The sequence below is a fragment of the Papio anubis genome, chromosome X (assembly GCF_008728515.1).
Source record: "Papio anubis isolate 15944 chromosome X, Panubis1.0, whole genome shotgun sequence".
NCBI lineage: Eukaryota > Metazoa > Chordata > Mammalia > Primates > Cercopithecidae > Papio > Papio anubis.
In genome coordinates this window covers 88,863,848-88,882,754 of record NC_044996.1, presented here as the reverse complement: position 1 = coordinate 88,882,754, position 18,907 = coordinate 88,863,848, and positions in this window count along the sequence as shown.

The window sequence follows — 18,907 nt, the reverse complement described above, 5'->3', positions numbered from 1 at the left end:
GTGTAAAAATCAGTTGTCTCTATAGGTGTGGGTTCATTTCTAGACTTTTTGTTCCATGGATCTATTTCTCTGTAATTTGGCTAATCCCATACTGTTTTGATAACTGTAGCTTTATAATAATTATTGAAATTAAATAGGTTTAGCCTTCCAACTTTGTTCTTTTTCAAAATTTATTTAATTACTGTAGGGGCTTTACGTTTCCATGTAAATTGTATAATCAGTTTGTTGATTTCTATAAAAACACTTTAGAAATTTAACTTGGATTGCATTGAAGTTATACATAAGTTTAAAAACAAATTATACCTTAACAGTGTTAAAACATCTGATTCGCTTACAAAGTATATTTCTCAGTTTATTTCGGTCTTATTTCATTTATTTATCATGGTTTGGTAGTTTTTGGTTTTTTTGTTTGATTGATTGTTTGTTTGGTTTTTGAGATGGAGTCTTGCTCTTTTGCCCAGGCTGGAGTGCAGTGGCTTGATCTCGGCTCACTGCAAGCTCTGCCTCCCAGGTTCATGCCATTCTCCTGCCTCGGCCTCCCAAGTAGCTGGGACTACAGGCACCCGCCACCACGCCCGGCTAATTTTTTTTGTATTTTTAGTAGAGACGGGGTTTCACCATGTTAGCCAAGATTATCTTGATCTCCTGACCTCATGATCCACCTGCCTCAGCCTCCCAAAGTTCTGGGATTACAAGCTTGAGCCACCGGACCTGGCCCATGGTTTAGTAGTTTTAAATGTGTATGTCTCTCACATATTTTACCAGATTTACTTTTAAGTATTTTTATTTTTGATTCCATTATGAATAGTAATTTTTAAAATTTCAATATCCCATTTTCATTGTTAGTATACTCAAATACCAATGTATACAATGTATACCAATCTTGCACTCTGCAACCTTGCTAAACACACAAATTATTATATTCCTTTAGATTTTTAAAATATGTGATCATGTTGTCTGAGAAAAAAAGAGTTTTACTTCTTCCTTCCAAATATAAGTGCCTTTTATTTCCGTGTCTTGTTATATGCCACTGGCCAAATCTCTAATTTAATGCTGAATTGAAGTGCAAAGAGCAAATCTTTCTGTGTTTTTTCTAATCTTAAGGAGAACAATTGAGTCTTTCATGGTCAAGTATGATATTACTTGCATGTTTTTCTTAGATGCCCATCATTAGGTTAAGGAAGTTCCCATCAGGTTCAAGAACTTTCCTTCTGTTCCTAGTTTGCTGAGAATTTTCATGAAGAATGGATGATAAATTTTGCCATAATTTATTCAGGAACTATTCAGATGGTTATGTGTTTGTCTTTGTGTTATTAATATGCAGAATTACTTTAATCGGTTTTAAATGTGAATATAAACGTGCATGACTAGGATAAATACCAACTGATTGTGTTTTTTTATACTTTTAAAATATTGTTGCATACAATTTACTAATTTTTTATAATTTTACATTGGTGTTCTTATGGGATACTTATCTATAGTTTTTCTTTTTATTTTCCTTTCTTATAATGCCTTTGACTGATTTTGGTATCAGGGTTAAGGAAAGAAAATAACTTCTATCTGAGGAATGCAAATTATTTTAGTTAGCAGGTCCAGAGAGACATTAAATGCAACAGAAATCATGTTTCACTTTCCCCTTGAAGCTACGTATTTATTTCTTGAAAGTGCATGCTACTGTTACAAGTAGCTATAAAATTCACCTAATTCATGCAAGACATTGTAATCCACACCTTATAGTTTAGTAATACATAGCCAATCATTAATCAATGTTATTTCTGTAAACCACTAAGAATTCCTGAAAAACAATACTATATTAGCCCATTCCCTGTCACCCATTTTTTGTCTTTAAAAAGCCAAGTGTAACTGCTGTTAATCAGAGTGCACATTCGGCAACTTTAATATATGTTCTAGGGTTGCAATGCTCAAGTTTGGCCCAAATAGACTCTCTCCTTATATTAATTTTGCTTTGGTTTCTTCTTTTTAGGTTGACAGGGTGGTGCTTTTCTCATAAAATGGTTGGAGAAGTACTTCCTCTGATTCATTATTGGACAAGTTAAAGTAGAATTGGTATTAAATATTTGGTAAAATCCATCAGTGAGGAATTTGACTCAGTGTTTTCTTGGTAAGATTTTTCACTACAATTTTAATTAATTAAATAGCTGTAAGTTTATTCATATTATGTATTTTTTGAGCGAGTTTACTAGTTTCTGTATTTCAAATAATTTATCCATTTCATCTAAGTTGTCAAATTAATTGGCATAAGGTTGTTCATAGAATTGCCTTAATATCCTTAAAAAGTTACCATAGAGTATACATAACTTCTACTATTTTAACTGTCTCTAAATGAACAGTATAGTGGCACTAAGTACTTGCACGTCATCGTGCAACCATCACAACCATTCTTCTCAAGAAGAGTTTTATATTCCCAAACTGCAACCCTGCACCATTAATCAAAAACTTCCCATTTATCCCTCCCTTTAGACCTTGGGAACCACCTTTACACATTTTTATTCTGTGAATTTGACTACACTAGAAACCACATATGTGTAAAATAAAACACAAATTATCTTTTTGTGTCTGGTTTTTTTCACTTAGCATAACGTTTTCAAGTTTAATCCATATTGTAACATGTATCAAAACTCCATTTTCTTTTGAAGCCTGAATAATATTCATTGTATGTATATAGCACATTTTGTTTATCCATTTATCTGTCCATGGGTATTTGGATTTCTTCCACTTTTGGGCTATTATGAGTAATGCCGCTATGAACGCTGCTGTACAAATATCTATTTGAGTCTCTGTTTTTAATTATTAGAGACATGTATATACCTGGAAGTGGAATTTCTGGGCCATATGGTAATTCTATGTTTTTTTTTTTAAGAACCACCATATGGCTTTCTATAGTGGAGGTACATGCGTAGGTTTGTTCCATGGATATATTGTGCGATGTCAAGTTTTGGAGTATGATTGATCCCATCAATTTAGAATAAACTTGATTTAACAATTCCCCCCCTTTGGTCATTCTCTAAATTGTGGGAGATTGACAAAAACTTTAGTCATTGATTTCACTGTCACCACTGCAAAAGTATTTATTTCGTCTTGAAACCCACTAGGAAATAGCAGAGTAGTGTGTTTTGTAAGGTGAAAACAAGGATGTTATTATTATTATTATTATTTGTAAGTGTTAGAGTAGAGGGTACCTCCTTATGTTGGAAGGTACTGTTTACAGGAGAAAAAAATACAAAAACCTGGTCTTTTCTAGGATTTGCTTGTTTCCTTAAAGTCTTAGTTTGATTATGTTACATTTAGCAAGAGTGACTCTATTTTAGTTTGGTCTAGGTGTACAGTTCCAAGAAGTGTGGAGGGACTCTTCTCAGTTGTGAAATTATGAACCCAGCATTCAAGGTCCTGAAGTTTTGCTGCAATGTGGATGGCAAGGGAATCCTTCTTCTGATGTTTTCAGAAGATCCAATATTCAGGTTCTCAATTAAGAAGAGGTTTACTGTTCTCAGTGAGTGAACCATGAAAAGCTTTATTTATCTGGTGAAAATACACTGTGGCATAACACAATACTTTTGTAAAATTAGCCCTCTTGCATGAGAAAGCTCTTATAAAACCAGAAAACATGCATTGGAAATGATAATTGAATGAAATCCCTCTATAAATGTTTCCATGGGCCATCAGGTAACAGAATGTACCTGAAGCATTGTCTTCCCAGCAATATGGGTTTGACAAACCAAACATTGGTCAGAAACTATTTTAGCAATTGAGAAGTCACCAAACGAATATATATTTAATTTGGATCATTTTATTTTTTCCATGATTAGTCATGGAATGCATAACTTTTAATAACTAAAAGTTTAAGAACTCAAGAAGTACAAGGTGGCTGTCCCGGTTTTCCAAGAGTCCGTGCTTAACATTGGACTTATGTCCTCTTGAATACCAGTTGTTTCTTCAATTTAGGTGCATAGCACTGATAACTGATGGGTTATCACAGGTAATTTGAATTACACCATGGTGTTCAGTTTCAATATTGGCTGATTTAGCATGAAAATCTGGCAAAGTATTTTCTTGGTGTTCAATTAATTTTTGTACTACTTGGGTTGGCAGTTTTATAAATCAGTCTTTTCACCCAAGTTCCAGGAATTCTTACCCAGTCCAAATGATATGATTCTGAAGTTATCAGAAACATGTATTCAAGAGTGCTTTTCAGGGTCCTTTCCATCCTTTCATAAACCTCCTAAAAGACGCCATATTCTAGGATTCTGTATGCTTGTGAAGTTTTCAGAAACTGCATCAGCATTAAGCAATGAACTGTGAAAATGACTTTAAATAATTATAGTTAAAGACACAAATGACAAGGAAATTTGGTTATTTCTGTGGCCTACAATTACAACATAATAACCATAATCATGATTGATAGCATATACTCAAACATATTAGAATTGGATAAATCTCATATAATTTTACAACATATATTAATAACATTTACTGAAATACAGCCTGAAAAAGGTTAAACATTATTTCTTATTTTGACAATGCTTCTCTTGTAATTTAACATGTCAAATAATTCTGTTTACCTCTCTTTTGGATGCTTCATGGGCCCGCTGGAGCATCCCACAGTTAGAGGTCAAAAACTACTTAATTTTGAAGCTGAAATTTGATTTTGGGAAGCCTGTCAATTAGGTTAAAGATTTAAAACACTTAATATTATAGAATAGGATTCCACATCACCATAAGTTATTTATTTAGCCAAAATGATAATTTGAAAATTTTGAAAAGGCAAAAACCTTTACTCATTAATAGAGGGAAGACTTAGCTTTCCAAACAATATTTTGTCCTGTCTTTCCTTTTTTTCTGTAGTTTATTCAAAGGTGAACAAAATTCATTCATTATTCTTTAAAGTTACATGAAAATCTTGTTCAAGAGAGAAAGCCGAATTTTATCCTCACATTATTGCCATTTACTACTGGTTTTCTTCTGACCCAGTCAGATGTAAGGGGCCTCTAACCGGATCCAAGCCACTTAATTACCAGATCTAATTTGATTCTGGACCCAGTTCAGTTTCTGTCATGACTTCCAAATGCAGTTTGGATTAGAAATGGGCTCATAGAAACTTGGAGAGCTCAAACCACAAATCTGTGGAGCTTCTGAATCTGAGAGAGAACTTACCATGATAACCAACTGCTCCAAGAGAGCAATGGACATAATGGGCCTGGCAGGTACCTTGCTTGGTCACTCAGCACTCCTGGGTGTCATTGGAAGCTCTACTTTGGATCCCACTTCTGATGCCATCTGTTAAAACAAAAACAAACAAACAAACAAAAACTTCAGCTGAATTAAATGTAAAAGAGTTTAATTGAGCAATGAATGATTTGTGAATCAGGCAGCCTCCTGAGCCAGAGTAGGCTAAGAGACTGCAGCGCAGCTCCATGGTAAAAGAAGATTTATGGACAATAAAGAATCGTGATGTATAGAAAATGAAAGTGAGGTACAGAAACTGCTGGATTGGTTATAGCTAGGCTTTTGCCTTATTTGAATAAATTTCAAATATCTGGCCACATTTGACTGACCAAAACTTGACGATTGACGCAAAAGTAGGCTACGGTTTGTTTACACTTACATTAGGCTATAGGTCATGATATACAGAGAAACATTTAGCCCAAACTTAAAATATGTAAGGAGGCAGCTTTCGGCAAAACATAATCTAACAGGCCTCACATTTTTGCTTGGTATTGTCCTAGTAGAACCTCTCTGTTGGGGCTTTACACCTGTGAAAAGTGTCTCCCTGGGCCCACTTTTTTTTATACATTCTTTTTAATCTCAGTGGAGAACACCAAGCCTCTGATAGATGCAGGAGGCATATAAGGGGAGGGTCCCCAGAGAATCTCTGACCTCCCTGCGTACTGGGAGAATGGGGTGGAGCTACGGGAAGTTTGTGCTGTGTGTAGTGTGGGGAGGATCCTAGACTCTTCAGTTCCTGTGTGTTGCCTAGAATTAATCTGTGAGGTAGAGGGCCTGTTAGCAGGAGTCCCTCTTGCTTTGCTGGGAGTTTTGGTTTTTTTCCCTTCTTTTCCTTTTTTGCCCAATAAATTCTGTCCCCCTCACCCTTCAATGTGTCTGCATTCCTAATTCTTCCTGGTGATGTGACAAGAACCCACTTTTAGCTGAACTAAAGAGCAAAGTTCTACATCACCTCTACACCCTCATAGCTCTTGTATTCTTCTATCCAGCAGAATTAACACCACATATACACGAATGCTGCCAAGACTTAGACCTTGCATCCTTTGAAGAAATGACCCAAGTTGTTCCCGGAGTCATGTAAGTGAGGACTAAACTCTGATTTTTTTTTTTTTTTTTTTTAAATCTTGCCCAAACTCCTTTCTAAGTGGTCTGGGGAGTCATGCCCTACAAACCATAAATTCTCATCAGATGGGTTTTATTTAACCCTGTATATCATGATTTACTTTCCAATCTAACTCTGGCATACAAGAGAAAAAAATCAATATGTTTTATCCCCAAATATATTTTCTTGCCATACCCTGGAATTTCCCTGCAAAGTCTCTTGTGGGAAAAATTTACATTCTATAGAGAATCCCCTTCCCCTTTATTTTCCTTCCTTCCTTTCCCGATCCAGAAGATAATCAACTAAGAGCCAGGCACCCTTTTAAGTCCGATAAGAAACATTTTACAACCTGCTCTCTCTGAAGTCTGCTATCTGAGAGTTTCATCTGCACGATAAAACTTGGTCTCCACAATTCTTTATCTTAACCTGAACATTTTCTTTCATCCCAGGTCTTCAGATAAACTCAACCAATTGTCAACCAGAAAATGTTTAAATTTACCTATACCCTGGAAGCCCCTGCTTTGAGTTGTCCCACCTTTCTGAACCAAACCAATGTACTTCTTAAATGTACTTGATTGGTGTCTCATGCCTCCCTACAATATATAAAACCAAGCTGTATCCCAAACACCATGGACATTGTTCTCAGGACCTCCTGAGGGCTGTGTCATGGGCCATGGTCACTCATATTTGGCTCATAATAGATTTCTTCAAATATTTTACAGAGTTTGACTCTTTTTGTCAACATAAACCACAGCTGTTCCAGTTAGTGTGGCCAAAATGTGGGGAGCAGAGTTTCAAGGCAGCACAGGGCACTAGCATCTCAATTTGTTCCTTGAAACAGTTTGGTCCTACTAGACCTCTGGGTCTTTGATGGGAGATCCAGCATCAAAGATTTCTGAAATGACTCCTGGGCCTTTCCTTCATTGTTTTGAGCATTAACACTTGGGTTCCTTTTATCTTTGTTAATCTCTTTAGCAAGTGGTTGCAATGTCACAACCTTGGATTACTCTCTTGAAAATTCTTTTTCATTTTCTACCACATGTCCAGGCTTGGAATATGCCAAATCCTTGTAAATTATAACTTTAGGTTATGCCTTTGCTCCTAAATCTTTTTTTTTTTTTTTTTTTTTTTTTGAGACAGAGTCTCGCTCTGTGGCCCAGGCTGGAGTGCAGTGGCCGGATCTCAGCTCACTGCAAGCTCCGCCTCCCGGGTTCACGCCATTCTCCTGCCTCAGCCTCCCGAGTAGCTGGGACTACAGGCTCCCGCAACCTCGCCCGGCTAGTTTTTTGTATTTTTTAGTGGAGACGGGGTTTCACCGTGTCAGCCAGGATGGTCTCGATCTCCTGACCTCGTGATCCGCCTGTCTCGGCCTCCCAAAGTGCTGGGATTACAGGCTTGAGCCACCGCGCCCGGCCGCTCCTAAATCTTAACTATTTGAAGTTAAAAGTAAAAAAGCAGCTGTCTGAATGATTTTCTGCTTAGAAATTTGTTCTGCCAAATATTCATCACTCTTAAATTGGCCTTCCACCAAGTCCTAGGCCATGGATAATGCAGCCAAGTTCTTTGGTAAGGTATAAAAAGTGTGACTTTTGCTCTAGCATCCAATAATTTTTTCTTTATTTCCATTTGAGTCCTTGTCAAAATGGCTTTCACTGTCTATACTCCTAACAGCATTTTGGTCACAATCCCTCAATAATTATCTAAGAAGTCCCAGTTCATCTTCTAAGCCCCTAACAGAACCTCCATTACTGCTCTATTCACTGCAATATAGGATTTTTCCACCCTGCTCTTCCAAATTCATTCAGCTACTACATGTCACACAATCCAAAGCCACTTCCACATTTTCAGATATCTGTGTAGGTATACTCCGCTCCTCAGTACTCACTTTCGTAGTCCACTTTGTGTTGCTGTCACAGACTAGTTAGTTAGGGTGGGATATTTTATAAGAAAAAAAGGTTTATTTGGCTCACAATTCTGGTAGCTGAAAAGTCCAAGATTGTGCAGCTGCATCTTGGTCAGGGCCTCAGACTGCTTTCCTTCATGACAGAAAACAGAACAGGAGCAGATGTATGCAAAGGGATCACATGGTGAAAGAGCAAAGAATAGAATTAGGGAGCCATATTCTTTTAATTCCCATTCTTTTGGGAATTAAACCATTTCTGTGAGAGGAAGAACTTAACCCCACAGAAGGATATTGATCTATTCATGTGGAATCTGCCCCCATGACCCAAACTTCTCTCACTAGGTATCACTTCCCAACACTGCCATATTGGAGATCGAAATCCAGAATAATTGTTGGTGAGGGGAAACCATATGTAAACCATATCAATTCCTATGTACGTTTTTTTTTTTTCTTTTCCAATTGAGAATGGAATTGCTCTGGTAGCCTTTTTTTTGGATTCTTTATTGTTAATGTAAAGAAATTCCACTGACATTTGTTTAATGATTTTATAGCCTGCAACTCTGCTGATTTGGTAAACGAATTCTGACAGATATTATGTGTGTTCACAACCTTTAGAGTGTTCTAAAAATAAGATTTGTTATTCATTAAAAGAGATCATGTTACCTCTTTTTTTATATATAAGATGATTTGTTATGTCTAATTGCTCTTACTAGAATTTTCAAAGCTTTGTTAGAAGTGGCAAAAGCAAGCATCCTTGTCTTATTTCTGATCTTAAAGAAGAAACTTTTTTTATTTTACCATTAAGTATAATGTTACCTGTGGGGTTTTCCTATTTGAATTTTATTATTTGAGGTAGTTTTCTTCTATTCTTAGTTTGTTGAGTGCTTTTATCATGAAATGGTTTTGAATTTTGCCAAATGTTTTTCTACACTGATTGAGGTAATCACGTGTTTCTTTTCTCTTAACACTATCCATGTGGTATTGCCTTGAGTAATTTTTTATTGTTTAACAATTTTTGCATCCCAGAAATAAATCCCAATTAATCATGCTGCATGTATTTTCCGTATGCTGCTGAAATAGGTTTGTTAGTATTTTGTTGAGGATTTCTGTATCAACATTTATTAGGACTATTAGTCTGGAGTTTTTTTTATCTTGTAGTATTTTTATCTTACTTTGTTGTGAGAGCAATCCTGGCTTCCTAGAATGAGTTAGAAAATGTTCCCTTCTCTTCACGTTGTTGAAAGAGTTTGAGAAAGATTGATGTTATTTGTTTAAACATCAAATAGAATTGACCAGTAAAGACATCTGCCTCAAGAATTTCCTTGGTGGAACTTTTTTTTTTTTTTTTTTTTTTTTGAAACAGAGTCTCGCTCTGTCGCCCAGGCTGGAATGCAGTGGCACAATCTCAGCTCACTGCAATTTCTGGCTCCCGGGTTCATGCCATTCTCCTGTCTCAGCCTCCTGAATAGTTGGGACTACAGGCACCCGCCACCACGCCCAGCTACTTTTTTTGTATTTTTAATAGAGACGGGGTTTCACTGTGTTAGACAGGATGGTCTCGATCTCATGACCTCGTGATCTGTCCACCTCGGCCTCCCAAAGTGCTGGGATTACAGGCATGAGCCACTGCACCTGGCCCCTTGGTGGAGTTTTAAATAAATAATTCAATCTCTATTGGTTATAGGTCTATTAAGATTTCCGATTTTTTCTAAGTTAGCTAACATAATTTGTGTGCTTCTAGGAATTTGTCCATTTCATTTAGATTATCCAGTTTATTGCTGGACAATTCTTCATAGTAATACCTTATAATCCTTTATATTCCTGTAAAATTGGTTATAAAGTCTCCCCCTTCATCTATGATTCTAGTACTTTTATTCCTCTCCACATTTTCTTAATCTAGCTAAAGATCTGTCAATTTTGTTATCTTTTGGAAGAATGAACTTTTGGTTTCATTGATTTTTCTTTATTGATTTTTCATTCTTGATTTTAATTTCCTCTGCTTTAGTATTTATTATTTCCATCCTACTAGCTTTCAATTTAGTTTGTTTTATTTCTTATTTTCTTAACATTTACATTTGGGTTATAGATTGGAGATCTTTTTAATTTTTAAATGTGTTCACAGCTAAAAATTTTCTTTTTTTTTTTTAATTTATTTATTATTATTATACTTTAAGTTGTAGGGTACATGTGCATAGCGTGCAGGTTTTGTTACATGTATACTTGTGCCATGTTCGGTCTGCTGCCCATCAACTCGTCATTTTACATCAGGTATAACTCCAATGCAATCCCTCCCCTCACCTCCCATGATAGGCCCAGTTATTGTGATGTTCCCCTTCCTGAATCCAAGTGATCTCATTGTTCAGTTCCACCTATGAGTGAGAACATGCGGTGTTTTAGTTTCTGTTCTTGTGATAGTTTGCTAGAATGATGGTTTCAGCTGCATCCATGTCCCTACAAGGACACCAAACTCATCCTTTTATGGCTGCATGGCTGTATTCCATGGTGTATATGTGCCACATTTCTTAATCAATCTGTCACTGATGGACATTTGAATTTGATTCAAGTCGCCTATTGTGAATAGTGCTGCAATAGCTTATGCGTTGAGCATGTGTCAATGGCTTTATAGCAGCGCAATTTATAATCACTGGGTATATCCCCAGTAATGGGATGGCTGGGTCATATGGTACATCGGTTTCTAGATCCTTAGGAATGTATACTGTTTTCCATAATGGTTGAACTGGTTTACGTCCACCAACAGTGTAAAAGTGTTCCCCATTTCTCCACATCCTCTCCAGCACCTGTTGTTTCCTGACTTTTGAATTGATAAGCCATTCTAACTGGTGTGAGATGGTATCGTGTGGTTTTCTGATTTGCATTTCTCTGATGGCCAGTGATGATGAGCATTTTTCATGTCTGTTGGCTGTATGAATGTCTTCTTTTTGAGAAATGTCTGTTCACTTCTTGCCCACTTTTGATGGGGTTGTTTGTTTCTTCTGTAAATTTGTTTGAGTTCTTTGTAGGTTCTGGATATTAGCCCTTTGTCAGATGGAGTAGATTGCAAAATTTTCTCCCCATTCATGGAGTTGCCTGTTCACTCTCATGGTAGTTTCTTTTTGCTGTGCAGAAGCTCTTTAGTTTAATTAGATCCCATTTGTCAATTTTAGCTTTTGCTGCCGTTGCTTTTGGTGTTTTAGACATGAAGTCTTTGCCAATACCTATGTCCTGAATGGTACTACCTAGGTTTTCCTCTAGGATTTTTATGGTGATAGGTCTAGCATTTAAGTCTCTAATCATCTTGAATTAATTTCATTATGGGGAGTAAGGAAAGGATCAGTTTCAGCTTTCTACTTATGGCTATTGTTTTAACATTTATTAAATGGGAATCCTTTCCCCATTTCTTGTTTTCTGGGTTTGTCAAAGATCCAGATGGCTGTAGATGTGTGGTATTATTTCTGAGGGACTCTGTTCTGTTCCATTGGTCTATATCTGTTTTGGTACCAGTACCATGCTGTTTTGGATTACTGTAGCCTTGTAGTAGGTTTGAAGTCAGGTAGGCGTGATGCCTCCAGCTTTGTTCTTTGACTTAGAGTTGTCTTGGAGATCACGGGCTCTTTTTGGTTCCATATGAACTTTAAAGCAGTTTTCCAATTCTGTGCTCATTGGTAGCTTGATGGGGATGGCATTGAATCTATAAATTACCTTGGGCAGTATGGTCATTTTTCACGATGATTCTTCCTATCCATGAGCATGGTATGTTGCTGTTTGTTTGTGTCTCTTTTCACTGAGCAGTGGTTTGTAGTTCTCCTTGAAGAGGTCCTTTACATCCCAGTTGGATTCCTAGGTATTTGATTCTCTTTGAAGCAATTGTGTGAATGAGTTCATTTCATGATTTGGCTCTGTGTTTGTCTGTTATTGGTGTATAGAATGGCTGATTTTTGCACATTAATTTTGTATCCTGAGACTTTGCTGAAGTTGCTTATCAGCAAGGAGATTTGCAGGCTGAGACAATGGGTTTCTAAATATACAATCATGTCATCTGCAAACAGGGACAATTTGACTTCTTCTTTTCTAAATGAATACCCACAGTTTCTTTCTCTTGCTAATTGCCTAAGCCAAGACTTCCAACTTTATGTTGAATAGGAATGGTGAGAGAGGGCATCCTGTCTTATTAGCAGTTTTCAAGGGAATTTTTCAGTTTTTGCCCATTCAGTGATATTGGCTGTGGGTTTGTCATAAATGTCTTATTATTTTGAGGTGCGTTCCATCAATGCCAATTTATTGGCGTTTTAGCATGAAGAGCTGTTGAATTTTGTCAAAGGCCTTTTCTGCATCTATTGAGATAATCATGTGGTTCTTGTCTTTGGTTCTGTTTATATGCTGGATTATGTTTATTGATTTCTTGAATGTTAGACCAGCCTTGCATCCCAAGGATGAAGCCCACTTGATCATAATTGGATAAGCTTTTGATGTGTTGTTGAATCGGTGCCAGTATTTTATTGAGTTTTTTGCATCGATGTTCATCAGGGATATTGGTCTAAATTCTCTTTTTGTTTATTGTCTCTGCAGGCTTTGGTATCAGGATGATGTTGGCCTCAGAAAATGAGTTGGGAGGATTCCCTCTTTTCTATTGATTGGAATAGTTTCAGAAGGAATGGTACCAACTCCTCCTTATACCTCTGGTAGAGTCAGCTGTGATCCATCTGTGGTCCTGGACTTTTCATTGGTAGGCTATTAATTATTGCCTCAATTTCAGAGCCTACTATTGGTCTATTCAGGGTTCAACTTCTTCCTGGTTTAGTCTTGGAAGTGTAGTATCCAGGAAATTATCCATTTCTTCTAGATTTTCCAGTTTATTTGTGTAGGGTGTTTATAATTATTCTCTGATGGTAGTTTGTATTTCTGTGGGGTCGGTGGTGATAACCCCTTTATCATTTTAATAAGCGTCGATTTGATTCTTCTCTCTTTCTTTATTAGTCTTTAGTGGTCTGTCAATTTTGTTGATCTTTTCAAAAATAGCTCTAGTTCATTGATTTTTTGGGGTTTTGTGTCTCCTTCAGTTTACCTCTGATCTTAGTTATTTCTTGCCTTCTGCTAGCTTTGGAATGTGTTTGCTCTTACTTCTAGTTTCTTTTAATTCTTGATGTTAGAGTGTCAATTTTGATCTTTCCTGCTTCCCTTGTGGGCATTTGGTTGCTATAATTTCCCTCACACTACTTTAAATGTGTCCCAGAGATTCTGGTATGTTGTATCTTGTTCTCATTGGTTCAAGAACATCTTTATTTCTGCCTTCATTTCGTTATGTACCCAGTGGTCATTCAGAACAGGTTGTTCAGTTCCATGTGGTTGGCGGTTTTGATTGAGTTTCTTAGTCCTGAGTTCTAGTTTGATTGCATGGTGCAGAGGCAGTTTGTTATAATTTCTGTTCTTGTACATTTGCTGAGGAGTCTTTACTTCCAATTATATGGTCAATTTTGGAGTAAGTACGATGTGGTGCTGAGAAGAATGTATATTCTGTTGATTTGGGGTGGAGAGTTCTATAGATGTCTAATAGGTCTGCTTGCTTACTTGAGGGTGAGATCAATTCCTGGATAATCCTTGTTAGCTTTCTGTCTTGTTGAGTCACAATGTGAAGGTGACAGTGGAGTGTTGAAGTCTCCATTATTATTGTATGGAGTCTAAGTCTCTTTGTAAGTCCTCTAAGGACTTGCTATGAATCTGGGTGCTCCTGTGTGGGTGCATATATATTTAGGATAGTTAGCTTTTCTGTTGAATTGATCCTTTACCATTATGTAATGGAATGCTCTTTTTGATCTTTGATGGTTTAAAAGTCCTGTTTATCAGAGACTAGGATTACAGCCTACTTTTTTTGTTCTCCATTTGCTTGAGTAAATCTTCTCCATCCCTTTATTTTGAGCCCTATGTAGCCAATACCGTGTGAGATGGGTCTCCTGAATGCAGCAGACTGATGGGTCTTGACTCTTATCCAGTTTGCCAGTCTGTGTCTTTTAATTGGAGCATTTTAGTCCATTTACATTTCAGGTTAAGATTGTTATGTGAACTTGATCCTGCCATTATGATATTAACTGAATTTATTTTTGCTCGTTAGTTGATGCAGTTTCTTCTAACCTCGATGGTCTTTACATTTTGGCATGTTTTTGCAATGGCTGGTACCGGTTGTTCCTTTCCTGTTGAGTGCTTTGCTGGGGTCTCTTGTAAGGCAGGCCTGGTGGTGACAAAATCTCTAAGCTTTGCTTATCTGTAAAGGATTTTGCTTTCTCCCTTCACTTATGGAAACTTAGTTTGGCTGGATATGAAATTCTGGGTTGAAAATTCTTTTCTTTAAGAATGTTGAATATTGGCCCCACTCTCTTCTGGCTTGGAGGACTCTGCCGAGAGATCTGTAACGAGTCTGATGGCACCCCTTTGTGGGCAACCGACCTTCTCTCTATTACCCTTAAGATTTTTCCTTCATTTCAACTTTGGTGAATCTGGCAATTATGTTGATGTTGGGTTGGCTCTTCCTGGGAGATGCTTTGTAGGCGTTCTCTGTATTTCCTGGTTTGAATGTTGGCCTGCCCTACTGGGTTGGGAAGTTCTCTGGATGATGTCCTGAAGAGTGTTTTCCAACTTGGTTCATTTTCCCCTCACTTTCAGGCACCCCGATGGACGTAGATTTGGGTCTTTTTACATAATCCCAGCGCTTCTTGCAGGCTTTGTTCATTTCTTTTTCTTCTTTTTTCTTTTGGTTTCCTCTTCTGCTTCCTTTCCTTCATTTGATCTGTCAGCTGATACTCTTTCTTCCAGTTAGTTAATTCGGTTACTGAAGCATGCCTTTGTCGTATTTCGTGTCATGGTTTTCATCTCTTTCATTTAGTTTGGCGGCCTTCTCTGCATTACTCTACCCATCAATTCTTCCACTTTTTTTTCAAGATTTTAGTTTCTTTCGCGCTGGGTACATAATTCCTCCTTTAGCTCTGAAATTTGATGGACTGAAGCCTTCTTCTCTCATCTCGTCAAAGTGTTCTCCGTCCAGCTTTGATCCGTTGCTGGCGATGAGCTGCATTCCTTTGCGGGAGATGTGCTCTTATTTTTTGAATTTTCCAGCTTTTCTGCCCTGCTTTCCCCATCTTTGTGGTTTTATCTGCCTCTGGTCTTTGATGATGGTGATATTACTGATGGGGTTTTGGTGGCAAATTCTTCCTGTTTGATAGTTCTAACAGTCAGGACCCTCAGCTGTGGAGTCTGTTAGGTGAGGTCCTCCAGACCCCTGTTTGCCAGGTATCAGCAGGCAGAGGCTGCAGAAGATAGAGTATTTCTGTGAACCCAGCGAGTGTAGCTGTCTGATTCTTGCTTTGGAGGCTTCCTCTCAGGGGTGTACTCCACCCCTGTGAAAGTGTGGTCAGACTGCCCCTGGTGGGGGATGTCTCCCAGTAGGCTACTCGGGGATCAGGGGACCCTTGGCCAGTCTGTCCCTTCTCAGATCTCAACCTCCGTGTTGGGAGATCCACTGCTCTCTTCAAAGCTGTCAGACAGAGTCGTTTGCATCTGCAGAGGTTTCTGCTGCTTTTGTTGTTGTTGTTGTTGTGTAGCTGTGCCCTGTCCCCAGAGGTGGAGTCTGCAGAGACAGGCAGGTTTCCTTGAGCTGCTGAGCTCCCGCAGTTGGAGCTTCCCAGCAGCTACTTAAGCCTCAGCAATGGTGGGGCTCCCTCCCCCCAACCTAGCTGCTGCCTTGCGGTGGATCACAGACTGCTGTGCTAGCAATGAGGGAGGCTCCGTGGGCCGATGGGACCCCTCCCGACCAGGTGAGATATGATCTCCTGGTGTGCCTGTTTGCTTAAAGTGCAATATTGGGGTGGGAGTTACCCGATTTTCCAGGTGTTGTGTCTCAGTTCCCCTGGCTAGGAAAAGGATTCCCTTCCCCTTAGCTTCCCAGGTGGTGATCTCATGCCCCTGCTTCAGCTCTAGCTGGTGGGCTGCAGCAGCTGACCAGTACGTCGTCGGCACTCCCCAGTGGATGAACCCAGTACCTCAGTTGAGAAAATGCAGAAATCACTGGTCTTCTGTTTAGCTCGCTGGGAGTTGGGGCACAAGGGCTGTTCCTATTGGGCCGACCTAAAATTTTCTTCTGATACAGACTCACCCAATGCACCACAATGTAGCAGTGTCTTGTTCTGAGATATCACCTGAAGTTTTTTGTCTCAGGACCAAGAGAGTTAAGGATTGTGGACACAAAGTGTAAGGTTGGAGCAAAAGTTTAATAAGCTAAAGAAAAAAGCTCTCTGCTGCAGAGAGGACCCAGAAGAGGGTTGTCATTCTTACAGTTGAATGCAAAGACTTTTATAAGAAACCAATGAGGGTTGGGCATCTCATTTGCATAAGGTGCAAATTTCTGGTAGCTCCACCCCATCCTCCTAGTGCATATATAGGCCCTTAGCTTGAGTTACTCCATATTGCTTTTTTCCCATTACTGAGTATGTGTTAGGGGACAAAATTTTCCATTGTGGGCATGTCTGACCAAGTCACCTGTGTAGCCTTTCTTATCTGTGCAGCTGTGGACATGTCTTAGACAAGACTCCCTGTGCAAGTTATCTCATCTGTGCCTTCAGGCTGTTCTTTTGTTTGAAAGAATTCAACCAAAGACCCACCCTAACTGCCTTCCTAACTGGTTTCTTCCTTTCTCCTCTTTCATTAACACTTTTGCCTCTTTATCTTATATTTGTGGTGTCTTTTTAATTTTATCCATTTCAAGGTATTTTAAAATTTCCCTTGAAATTTCTTCTTTGGCACATTGCTAGTTTCAAAGTGTATTGCTTGATACCCTCATATTTGTGACTTTTCCACTTTTTCTTCTGCTATTGATTTCTAGTTTCATTACATTGTCATCAGGAAAGATAATTTGCATTATTTCAACATTTTAAAATATATTAAGACTTTTCATGTGGCCTAACATAATTTATCCTGAAGAATGTTTTATGTGCACTTGAGAAAAATATGTTTTCTGTAGTAAAGTGAAGCATTTTCTGTATGTTCTTTAGGTTTAATTGGTTCATAATGTTATTTAAGTCCTGCATTTTTTCATGGTTCTTCTTTCAGGTTTTTCTATCCATTATTGCAAGTGAGATGTTGGAGAGTCTTACTACTGTTGTAGAGCTCTCTACTTTGTCCTTTGAGTCTGTCTCTTTTTGCTTCATATATTTTTGGAGCTTTGATGTTTTGTGCATGTATATGTGTAATTGTTTTTTTTTTTTTTTCCCGAGACGGAGTCTCACTCTGTCACCCAGGCTGGAGTGCAGTGGCGTGATCTCGGCTCACTGCAAGCTCCGCCTCCCGAGTTCATGCCATTCTTCTGTCTCAGCCTCCTGAGTAGCTGGGACTACAGGCGCCCGCCACCACGCCCGGCTAATTTTTTGTGTGTTTTTAGTAGAGACGGGGTTTCACCGTGTTAGCCAGGATGGTCTCGATCTCCTGACCTCGTGATCCACCCGCCTCGGCCTCCCAAAGTGCTGGGATTACAGGCTTGAGCCACCGCGCCCGGCCATATGTCTAATAGTTTTACCACCAATATATAATGCTCTTATTAGTGTCCTATAACATATGCTGACTAAGTTTCTATTTGGTCAGACATTAGTGTAACCAATCCTGCTCTCCTTAGGTAACTATTTGCATGAAATATTCTTGTTCATTCTTTCACTTTTAACCTATGTATGCCCTTAGTACTAAAGTGAGTCTCATGTAGACAACAGATAGCTAGATCAAGTGTTTTTAAAAGCCCATTTATAATCTCTGAAACTTTTAAATATTTAATTGTTATATATTTGTACATATTTATGGGACACATGTAATATTCTGGTACACACATAAAGTGAGCAATGATCAAGTCAGGGTATTTAGAATATTATTTCACCTCAACTGTTTATCATTTCTATGTTTTGGAAACATTTCAAGTTTTTTTCTTACAACTATTTTAAGAGATACAATACGTTGCTGTTAATTATAGTTGTGCTAAGCTGCTATTGAACATTAAGATTTATTCCATCTATTTAGATTTATTCCATCTAAATAGATATCTAATGGGTATCTATTTACCCATTAACCAAACTCTTTACATATCCCCCTCAAACACAGCAATCCCAGCCTCTGGTAATAATCATTTCCTCTAACTCCCTGAGGTCAATTTTTGTAGCTCCCACATACGAGTGAGTATGTGTGATTTTTTTTTTCCTCTGCCTGGCTTATTTCACTTCACATAATGACTTCCAATTCAATCCATGTTGCTGCAAATGACAGAGTTTTATTCTTTGTTATGCACAAATAGTATTCCATAGTGTATATGTAGTATATTTTCTTTATCCATTTATCTGTGAATGGACACAGATTGATTTCTTATCTTTGTTGTTGTAAATAGTGCTACAATAATCATAGAAGTGATAATATCTCTTGATATACTGATTTATTTTCCTTTGGAAAACTACCCAGTAGTAGGATTGCTAGATCATATGGTAGCTCAATTTGTACTTGTTTGAGAAACATTCAAACTCTTTACCATATTGGCTGTACTAATTTACTTACCTACCAACAGTGCATAAGGATTCCCCTTTCTTGGGTCCGGCGCAGTGGCTCAAGCCTGTAATCCCAGCGCTTTGGGAGACTGAGGCGGG